This window comes from Salmo salar, chromosome ssa18 (genome assembly GCF_905237065.1).
Source record: "Salmo salar chromosome ssa18, Ssal_v3.1, whole genome shotgun sequence".
NCBI classification, from domain to species: Eukaryota; Metazoa; Chordata; class Actinopteri; order Salmoniformes; family Salmonidae; genus Salmo; species Salmo salar.
In genome coordinates this window covers 65,656,175-65,665,990 of record NC_059459.1, presented here as the reverse complement: position 1 = coordinate 65,665,990, position 9,816 = coordinate 65,656,175, and positions in this window count along the sequence as shown.

The window sequence follows — 9,816 nt, the reverse complement described above, 5'->3', positions numbered from 1 at the left end:
CCCCTAGCCCTAACAGGATAATGACCATCGTTATGTTTGGAGGAAAAAGGGGGAGGCTTGCAAGCCGAAGAACACCATCCCAACGTGAAGCACGGGGGTGGCCATCACAAAGCTCTGACCTCATCCTACAGAAAATCTGTGGGAAGAACTGAAAAAGCATGTGCGAGCAAGGAGGTCTACGAACCTGACTCAGTTACACCAGCTCTGTCAGGAGGAATGGGCCAAAATTCACCCAATTTATTGTGGGAAGCTTGTGGAAGGCTAACCGAAACGTTTGACCCTAGTTAAACAATTTCAAGGCAATGCTACCAAATAATAATTGAGTGTATGTAAACTTCTGACCCACTGGGAACGTGGTGAAAGAAATAAAAGCTGAAATAAATCATTCTCTAATATTATTCTGACATTTCACATTCTTAAAATATAGTGGTGCTCCTAACTGACCTAAAACAGGGAATTTTTACTAGGATTAAATGTCAGGAATTGTGAAAAACTGACCTTAAATGTATTTGGCTCAGGTGTATTTAAAATTCTGACTTCAACTGTACATCAAACACACAACCACTTACATACAGTATTCTACACACTACCTATACTACCGACACAACACCACCAGACTCCATTTTGTATAACACCTCAAAGACTGCAAAGGATTTTGCTGTTACTACAAACATACTGTATCACTGCTGAACACACCTACTCATTCAAGGGATTTTCTTTATTTTGACTGTTTTCTACATTGTAGAATAATAATGAAGACATCAAAATTATGAAATAACACATATGGAATCATGTATTTCAATTAACAGGTGTGACTTGTTAAAAGTTACTTTGTGGAATTTCTTTCCTTCTTAACGCATTTGAACCAATCAATTGTGTTTTGACAAGGTAGGGGTGGTATACAGAAGATAGCCTTATTTGGTAAAAGACCAAGTCCATATTATGGCAAGAACAGCTCAAATAAGCAAAGAGAAATGACAGTCCATCGTTACTATAGGACATGAAGGTCATCCAATGCGGAACATTTCAAGAACTTTTAAAGTTTCTTCAAGTGCAGTCGCAAAAACCATCAAGCGCTATGATGAAACTTTCTCTCATGAGGATCGCCACAGGAAAGGAAGACCCAGAGTTGCCTCTGCTGTAGAGGATAAGTTCATCAGTGTTAACTGCACCTCAGATTGCAGCTCAAATAAATGCTTCACAGAGTTCAAGTAACAGACACATCTCAACATCAACTGTTCAGAGGAGACTGTGTGAATCAGGCCTTCAAGGTCAAATTGCTGAAAAGAAACCACTACTAAAGGACACCAATAAGAAGAAGAGACTTTCTTGGGCCAATAAACACTAGCAATGGACATTACACCGGTGGAAATCTGTCCTTTGGTCTGATGAGTCAAAATGTTTGATTTTTGGTTCCAACCGCCGTGTCTTTGTGAGACGCTGAGTTGGTGAACGGATGATCGCTGCATGTGGTTCCCACCGTGAAGCATGGAGGAGGAGGTGTGATGATGTGGAGGTGCTTTGCTGGTGACACTGTCTGTGATTTATTTAGAATTCAAGGCACACTTAACCAGCATGGCTTCCACAGCATTCTGCAGCGATACCCAATCCCATCTGGTTTGCGCTTAGTGGGACTATCATTTGTTTTTCAACAGGACAATGACACAACACACCTCCAGGCTGTGTAAGGGCTATTTTACCAAGAAGGAGAGTGATGGAGTGCTGCATCAGATGAGCTGGCCTCCACAGTCACCCGACCTCAACCCAATTTAGATGGTTTAGGATGAGTTGGACCGCAGAGTGAAGGAAAAGCAGCCAAGTGCTCAGCATATGTGGGAACTCCTTCAAGACTGTTGGAAAAGCATTCCAGGTGAAGCTGGTTGAAAGAATGCTAAGAGTGTGGAAACCTGTCATAAGGCAAAGGGTGGCTACTTTGAATAATCTAAAATCAAAAATATATTTTTTGGTTACTACATGATTCAATATGTGTTATTTCATTGTTTTGATGTCTTCACTATTATTCTACAATAGACAATAGTAAAAATAAAGAAAATCCCTTGAATGAGTAGATGTGTCCAAACTTTTGACTGGTACTGTATATATATTTTTTGAAGATACTAGGTCTGACTTTAAACTTACTCTTGAAAGTTGTAATAGTAAAATGCACAAGTTTCAATTTCGGGAATTATTTTTTTTTAAATTCCCTGAGGAGGATAGTCCAAGTGATTTCACTCATTCGCTCACAGAAGTCCCATAGTAACCAGATGCTGGTAATTTTACGTCCTTTGACTTATTTACATTCTGTAAATCATGGGATCATATGAATATTTATAACGCTATCTCTCCCTGAGGGGCATCTTCTTCTACAGTGTGTGTTCTGGACATCCAGGAGCTAATTGAAAGGGGAACCACAACATTTTCTTCCCTGGGAAGACATCCAATATTGGGAAACACCAGCGAAAATCGAATTAACATTTCATTTCAAGATACTCACATTTGATCTCTTCCTTGTCTTTGCCTCACTTTCTTACAATAAAACCTGTTTTGTGAACGCTGATGTATAGTCCTGTGTCTGAATTGTTCTTTGTTCTCTGTTGTCTGATAACAGGATACATTTTCTCAGCTTCAAGGAGTTACTCAGTATTGAAGTGAAGCAACATCCATCAATGCCAGCTCAGACAGCCACCTTTCATTTGGATCAGAAGGACTTTCACAGGTATATGAACTTTCAAGGAGAAAGGACTGGTGTCTTACTGCTCTTATCCAGTCACCATCCAATGATAATCACTAGACTAATATGACTAGATAAGACTAGGTTGAGTAAATAAGAATTTTGTCCACAAACGTACCGAAATGTCAATTATGTGTTAATAGTTCATGATTAGTGAATGCCATGATGTGGTTATTTTGTTATACTTCTCCCTGTTAGCTGAAATCTTATTTGTTCAAAGCCATTTTAGCTGTTGCGCTCGCTGTTCGGTCCGAACAGATTCACAAATCATGGGAATTTGTCACGTTACGAAGACATCTCCCTCGAGTTACGTGTTGCTAGGTAACTCCCCTTCACTTGCCTGGGCAGGCCTGCTCTATCCGTGGCTAAAGCCAGTGTGAGAAATGTGCTAACAAACGTTTGTGCTACGAAACAAAATAAATACTGTACTCTGACCTACAAAACGTATTTGCTAGATTCATGGTAGTGTTGTGAGACAAAGCAAGAAAAGTGAACTTCATGATGTAGTTGTATTGGAATTTGCAGCTGTTGTTGGTAAGTATTGAATCTGCTAGCTTCTGACATGGTTTACTGCATCTTTAACAGGTTGACCTAATTGTGAGGTGAAATCGATCTTATTTTAGTCTGTGAACACTCCAGTCTTGTTTGGATGGAAGGGCCCAAAGAGGAGGTGTGTGTGTGTGTGTGTGTGTGTGTGTGTGTGTGTGTGTGTGTGTGTGTGTGTGTGTGTGTGTGTGTGTGTGTGTGTGTGTGTGTGTGTGTGTGTGTGTGTGTGTGTGTGTGTGTGTGTGTGTGTGTGTGTGTGTGTGTGTGTGTGTATGTGTATGCACACGCATGCAATTCACTGGGTGAAAGACACACACACAAACAGCAGCAATGATGATGACCAACTAGCTCTCAGAGTCTCACGTCAAGTTGTTGCAAACATCACATTTTTAAGGTTAGGGTTACGTTTAGGCAATAACTCCAAAATCTTAAGCTTAGGCACTAACTCTGAATGGTTAAGGTTTGGGATAGGCTTAAAACAAAAACATTTAAAAAAAACTTCCTATCACTGGATTCAAACTTGCAACCTTTGGAATCAGAGACAGATGCGCCCATCCACAAAACACTAGCAAAACCTACTTGCCGCTAGTGGTCGGTTTCCACATCATCTCCCGCCGTCCTCAGATATGGATGCTGTCAAATACTGACTTGTATCACTGATGCCCTGGCTGCGATGACAGCCGAGAGCTGAATTATTTAAGACAGGTCAGACTCTCCTCCCTCTATCTCTTCTGTAACATGCCCATGTCTGCCCCCTGTTTTACTATGCTTGACTCCAGAGCACACGCGCGTAGACTCACACACACACACACACACACACACACACACACACAGACACACATATTCAACATTACAACAGTGTTAATGTGCCAGTGTTCAGTCAGTTAGTTTTGACTGAGGACCTCTCGTGACCTTACATTTACATTTTAGTCATTTAGCAGACGCTCTTATCCAGAGCAACTTACAGTAGTGAATGCATACATTTCATTTCATACATTTTTTTCTGTGCTGGCCCCCTGTGGGAATCAAACCCAAAACCCTGGCATTGCAAACACCATGCTCTACCAACTGAGCTACAGGGAAGGCTCTATACCTTCTCGCTAATCATCCATATTTAACATCCAACAGATTGACAGGGTCAAATTCATCCAACATCCTTTTTATTATCCCTTTATTCACTCCCTGGATCCCTTCTCTTCTTTCTGCTCATCCCTTTATTCATTCCCGTCACTTCTTTCATCTCCTGCCTTTATTTATTTACTCCCTCGTTCCCTTCTCTTCTTTCAGACTGAGTCATTAAACGGGTACGGACACTCTTCTGGTACAATGACTCTGTTGTACAGTGTTGTCATGGGAACGCTCCACCAATCACGTGCTGGTTATGAGGTTATTTCGCCAATCAGCTGTCAATCATTAGAGTACTTTTACCACCAGCTGTTGGGCTCAAGGCCCCTCCCAGGCATTTATGAGGAATCAGCTAATCAACCAATCAGTTGTCAGCCACACGATACATCAACCATGCTCTACTAAGGTTTTCCAACACAGCCTTAACCCTGTGGCTACCAGTCACATAGTCCTCGTTATACCCAGTCTGAGTGGCTGATCCATCTGATCCAATGAAAGCCTGTTTGTGTATCAGTATCATTCAAATTATTCATATCACCCGTATCACTGCTCTCAATCACACACTGTACTGTATCATATGATGTGGAGGCAGTGGCACGCTAGATGCTAGCGCCCTGTGGCTAATACCATCAAATGCCAATTTCTCTTCCCCCGCCAGGAGTCAGCCTATCTGACATTCAATGGAAAGAGAGAAGGAAGGAAAAGAGGAAGAGAGGTGAGAGGTTTCACACCAGGAGAATAATATTCTTGACGGAAGAAATAAGGGAAGTAGAGGAAGGCACCTATGATGATTCATAATGATGTATTTCTAAGCAGCTATGGTGACGTAGATCCCAATGTTCAGGTAATATAGGGGTTAGCCTGAGGCGAACAAGGGAAGAGAGGAAAGATAAAACAGAGGAAAAGTTCAAATAGGTAAGAGGCAAGAGAGACTGGGAGAGTGTGAGAAAGAGAGGAGAGAGAGGGGGAGAGTAGAAAGAGAAAATGAGTGAGAGCCTCACGTCTCTCTCAGGATTCACATCATCCATCCATCCTCACTGAGGGAGAAACTCCCCCAAACTATCAAAGCTCTACCCTCCAGCTATCTCTATTGCTCCTTCTCTCCTTCTCTTTCTTTCCCCCTCCTGGATTGAGCCTCCAACTCTCTCTATTTATCTTCTCCCCTCCCTCCCTCCGTCTCCCTCTCTCTTTTTCCCACTCGTGGATGGATAGAGGGCTAAACACAATCTGTTCCGGTGTGACATCACAACAGCTCTATTGTCATTGTAATACCAACCAGTCTATTGGGCAACCGTGCCCAGTGTAGTGCCAGCCCCGCACATACACATAACCACACACACCAACAAAGATACACACACAACTCGGTGTCGCTACATGCCTGGTGCCACATAATTGCTTTAGGGGGTTTCCATGGCCCCATCTACCCAATCCATCCATCCACAGCTCTGCCCAGTGCCCATACAACCTCTATCCCTACTACTCATTTCAATCTCTCCCGCTTTCTTTTCCCCGCTATTCTGACTAGTAAGTGCTGGTTAAAGTGAACTCAGTGAAATGGCTGTATCCTTAGTTAATCACTATAAAGGGACAAGAACAACACATTTGTTTTTGGTCTTTACTCCACTTCAGTACTAAGTTGCCCTTTGACCTGGGTCTTGTCCTCATTGTGCATGTATGACATTTAATTTAATAATCAGTGTCGGGTATCTCTCCCCAGCTGTCTATATTATACAAACACCCCCATTCCTACTGTGATATCATCGCTGTACTTAGTACCAACCATTTAATCTCCACCCAAAAAAGCCCTGTCACATTAAACCCCATTGAAGTGTCATAATACCTTTTTATATGACGCCCCTTCAGAATGCTTTAATTCAACATAATGAAAATAAGGCTCATTTCAAAATTATTCCTACTTAGCGGATAGGCACTAGCGTCAGCGGCTTTTGAAAAACGCAAATGACAAGATAGCACAGGATGACAGGTTGAATAAAAGAGAGGTGCAGGATATAGAGGGAAAGAGGGCGATACAGAGAGATGGGGGGAGATGGAGAGAATCGAAAGATGGCGAGAGAGAGAGAGGAGAAGAGGGAGTTTCTATTTAAATTATAGATTCACAATTATTTTATCTCAGGGTAGTCACGTTTCCTATCTCTCTAGCAGCAGACAGACACTCCTATCCAAACTACATCAAACTATACACTCTATATATTTCACAACTCTAATAGAAAAACAACACACAAACAAACAAGACAAACAAAGCAGTACACTGTATGTACACTCTCGAGAACTGTGCCCACGTGCACTTACGCACACAAACACTTTGACACTTCCACTGAGATGAGTGTGTCCACAGTGAATAGTGGATTGTATTTTAAAGACAATGGCACTGCATCTCTCTCACCCTCTCCTCTTTTCCATCTCTCTCTCTTTCTCTCGCTCTCTCAATTCAATTCAACGGGCTTTATTGGCATGGGAAACATATGTTTGCATTGTCAAAGCAAGTGAAATGGTTAAACAAAAGTGAAATAAACAATAAAAAGTGAACTCTCTCTCTCCCTCTCTCTCTTTCTCCCTCTTTTTCTCTGCCATGGCTCTTTAAGTATTTAAAGCCGCCAGCCTATTCACTTCGCTCCTCCTCCGCTCATCCTCTTCTCCTCAGTCTGTTTTCAGTGGGGCTAATATGTCCCTAGTCGACTCGCCCGCTTCCTCTCCTCCTCTCCTTCTCTCATTTCCATCATCATATTTCTAATTTCTACCCGTCTTCATATTCACATTCAATTATCTTCCTCTTTTCTGCTCTCTTCTCGCTTTTCTCTCCTCTTTTTCCTTCATCTAGTCATTATTTCCTATCTTTTCAAATCTGATCCACTTCCCGGCTCTCTCCTGTGCTTTTCTCTTTCCTCTTTCCTTTCCTCTTTCCTTTCCTTTCTCCTCTTTCCTGTCCTTTCCTCTCTCCTTTCCTTTCCTCTTCCCTCTCTCCTGTCCTTTCCTATTTCCCCTTTCCTTTCCTCTCTCCTCTCTCCTGTCCTTTCCTCTTTCCTCTCATTTCCTTTCCTTTCCTCTCATTTCCTTTCATTTCCTCTCATTTCATTTCCTCTCTTTTGCCCGCCACCCTTAGACACACAGCGAAGAGAAGAGAGGGCTGCTCCTTGATCGGTGCATTGTTCCAGTGTTGCCAGAGGACCTCTCTTACACAAGTACTCATCTGTAGTTGTCTGAAGAGGGGAGAGAAGTGGAGATGGGTTGCAGGGGAGCTAGATGGGTTGCAGGGAGGCGAGATGGGTTGCAGGGGAGCTAGATGGGTTGCAGGGAGGCGAGATGGGTTGCAGGGGAGCTAGATGGGTTGCAGGGGAGCTAGATGGGTTGCAGGGGAGCTAGATGGGTTGCAGGGAGGCGAGATGGGTTGCAGGGGAGCTAGATGGGTTGCAGGGAGGCGAGATGGGTTGCAGGGAGGCTAGATGGGTTGGAGGGAGGCTAAGCTGCCTGTTGTCTTTGGTTGGCTTGCCTGGCTGGCGTTTGGAGAATTCTTGACATGCGTCACTAAATCCCAACAGCACTCAAACCCTTCAGAGACATACTGAGGCAGTAGCACACTCTCTCTAGCCTTTACACTGCCTGTCTGTACTGTGAAGGGACCTGGTGGCTATGTGATATCTCTGTCCCTCAGCTCTAGGGACAGTCTGTACCTGTTGTATTCGGCGCACGTGACAAATACACTTTGATTTGATTAGCGTTACATGCCTGGCTGTGTGTCTATTGGGTGTCTGGATTGCATATGAAATGGTACTCTATTCCCTATGTAGTGTATTACTTTTCACCAGAGCCCTGGTACATAGGGAATATGGGACTATTTTGGACACACCCCTGATGTACTGAGAATGGCAGGGTGGCTCTGTTGGGGATTCCCCCATGCCTAGTTGTTGACTGGTTTGTTTGACAGAGGGAGAGTATTGGAGAGTGGTTGGACTGACTCCATATATAGATCTCTAGAGAGACACCACACACAGATCTATTCACTGCTGTAGTTGGACTGTCTGTGGTGTCTCCTATCTGTCTCTGCACCACACTCAGCTGAAGCTCAGTGGGTAGTTCTTTCAGACAATTCTTCTGTTCCCCCTCCTCCTCCTTACCTCCTGCTCCTCTTCCCTACCTCCTCCCACCCCTGTTCCTCCTCTTCCTCTCCTCTCTTAAACTATATTCTGTCAGCATTTGGACATGTTTCACCCCAGTCGTCCTGGTTCCAGACTACAGTAGCAGACCCAGCTCTCTGGGTGTTGTTGTTAGACAGAATATGTTTTAGTTGTATTGAATCATTCATGTACTGCTCTGTAGATTGGGTCTGGGTTGTGTGTAGTGTGAGATGAGGGTGCAGAGACGACAGGGTTTACTGTCCACAGATGACCACTGTGTTGGAGAAAAACATGTTGCAAGTGTCAAGTGTCTTTGTGTGGACACATACTTCAACATCAACACTCTCTTGTAATGCAAGTAATACAGGGTGTGTGTGTGTGTGTGTGTGTGTGTGTGTGTGTGTGTGTGCGTGCGTGTGTGTGTTTCATTTACCCCGCTGGCAGGATATAGTGTGCGTGAACTGTCAACTTCCCTGAAGTGAGTACACATGCTTTAGTACACAGCTACTAAATATCCACAGAGTACAGATGCAAGCTGTACAGTGTGCTCGTGTGTACGAACATCAGTGTATGAACAGTAGCTCCCCTGTTATTGGAGGGCTACTGTCCTGTAGGTTTTCGCTCCAACCTTAATCCTGCCGCACCTGATTCTAATAATTAGCTGGCGGATAAGCAGAATCAGGTTAGTTACAACTGGGGTTGGAGTGAAAACCTACAGGAAGGTAGCTCTCCAGGAACAGGGTTGGAAAGCCCTGGTATAAGATGTGTGTGTATAGAGTCCGGTATAATGTGTGTGTGTTTCATCAGTACCCCGCTGGCAGGATATGAGGTAACTGCAAGCTGCTGGCCACATGCATCACAGCTGAATAGGAGCCAGGGAACACAGGCCACCGCTGGGTGCTGGAGACTCACTCTATCATACGTCTACTCAGCTGCAGACACACAGTCAGACAGCCACTAGCTGGACCACCACCAATATAATACATTACCATACCAGAACACTCAGGTAGGGAGACAGGAGTACAAACACTGTTTGGAATATTCAAAAGTTATTTTATGGATTGTTTATGATTTTGAGGACGAGCTGTCTGTACCCAAAGCACCCTGGGTAAAGACAGTCTAACAAAGACTTGTCTCAGAGCAGTGTCTCTATCACCTGAGGTTTATGCCTTTGTGTCTGGGAAGATAGAGAGGGATGGTGAGAGAGTTTAAGAGAGAGAGAGGAAGGGAGAGAATTTTTATTTAACCTTTATTTATCCAGGTTAGTTTCAGTGAGATAAA